This window comes from Sinohyriopsis cumingii, chromosome 18, assembly GCF_028554795.1.
Source record: "Sinohyriopsis cumingii isolate HCF-2022 chromosome 18, ASM2855479v2, whole genome shotgun sequence".
NCBI classification, from domain to species: Eukaryota; Metazoa; Mollusca; class Bivalvia; order Unionida; family Unionidae; genus Sinohyriopsis; species Sinohyriopsis cumingii.
Window position 1 is genome coordinate 77,775,811 of NC_142978.1, and position 1,887 is coordinate 77,777,697.

The following is a 1,887-nucleotide window of genomic DNA, read 5'->3' on the forward strand; positions in this document are numbered from 1 at the left end:
GTAATAATTGCGACTCAATTTCATTAACGGCAGCCTAAACATGTCTGAATCTTTACTTAACCATGTGTGGACCACCTATTGGAATTGTACCAAACGCAATAAAGACAGTTAATGGTCTAAGCTTGGTATAACATACCCTAGTTTGCTAGTACATATGCCAGGTTTAAGGTCTACATTGCTCTCCTCGGAGAAGACAGATGATATCCCAAACATCTGAAACATCCACACGTTGCATTAATCTAAAATGGAATTTTTTTTCTTCAAGTAAATTTTGATTTCCTATATGAATAAAACACCTGTTATTTTTTTCCAAATTAGTAATCTTTTCCTGATGTATAAATAGGTAGTTATAATCCATCTCGATAACTCGAACATCTAACGAATGTGGATTACATCCCTTTTACTGTCAAATTAACTCCCCCTGCCTTTTCCACGACAAGAAATATAGAAATATTAATTAGTATCCTTTCTACCAGTATAAAGAAAATAAATGGGTTTCACTGAAATTCAAAATAGCCAATAGCAAAATGACACTGTATATTGAAAACTATGACCCTTTTGGATCTTTGTAGACATAACCATTCCACTATCGTCTTTACAAAAGCATTTGGAAAGTTCAAACTATTTCTCTTCAAAATAAAGCGTGAAAGTATAATGATTACTCTGGTTTCTCTTCACATCGTATTAATCTTTCGCCTTTTACTAAAGATTACCGTGGAGAGGAACATTTAATGAGTCTATAGACCATTCTTTGAAGCCTCACTTTGGTGAGGTACCAATTCAATTAAAGTAAACCTCTAGTTCAAATTTAGCTATTTGTTCTCTTTTCTTCTAACCAGATCCAAATGGAAGATAGTAACCGATGATTATATAATCAGGTCTCAGTACTTCCAGTTCGGTACTCACAAAGGTAGTTCTAGTCTATTGTTAGAACATTTATTCCTCTCTCATTGTCATGGTGATAGAAGAGTTATATTTATGCGATTTTGATAGGGATTTAAAGGTCATTGTTTATTCTTGAGAATATGAGCTCAGGTGTGGTTTTCCATGTGTATTTCGGCGATAGTGCATAGTCAGTAATAAGGCCATGGTGATGATCCGGAAGTGAAATATGTGTTCTGTTTACATACTGCTCTGTTGACAGTCCAGCCTCTCAAAAAAACCTTTGGCAAGAACTTCACCGTGAAGGTATTTTTAGATTAACATATGATTTGTACTGATTGTCACACAGTGGAAATGTCAGTCTCGAGAACCAAATGTAGAGAACATATAACAAAATTAATTGTGCTATGTCCTGTCAGTGCAGTATTTGAGTAAAGATTAAACTGGTATTAAATCTTTATTATTAATGAACGACACATGAAATTTCAATATGTTATGTATATTGACTTTGAAAAACAGTAGAATGAAATTAGAAATAAAAAGTTAAGTTTTATTTTGAAAAATTTAAATGAAATTTAAAAAGAAGTATAAAAAATTAAAACATTTACTCCAAAATATATAATATTTGTTGAAATGATATTAAATGATATCAGCATGTAAATATTCCTACACCATATATAAGTTCCAATGTTGGATATTTGTCAAATTTTGTCAGAGAAAATATCTTTGTAAGTCAAAATGAGACCATCATTTAAAATACACGAAGACAAAATTCCAATTTGTATTGGTCATTCAAAGTATTTATTAGGGGTCCAAGCAGTTAATTTATGTGTTTATCATGGGGTCACTTCCTGAGTAACACATATCTGCTTGTATGGCCTTCAGTAATTTTTTACAAACATAGTTATAGGGTATTTAGTGAGAGGACAGAGATGAAAACTTTATACTAGAACCTAGTCAAGTTCTCTACTAAATCATTTTAAACTGTCCCAGAATGAAATACAG

General features: G+C 32.0%; 1 non-coding gene across 1 annotated transcript; it reads left to right on the plus strand.

Moving 5' to 3' along the window:
* Positions 1–658: 658 nt before the first annotated feature.
* On the plus strand, positions 659–774 carry LOC149777092 (U5 spliceosomal RNA). Its single transcript, XR_016416366.1, has one exon. It is a non-coding gene; the product is annotated as a U5 spliceosomal RNA (small nuclear RNA).
* Positions 775–1,887: the final 1,113 nt, after the last annotated feature.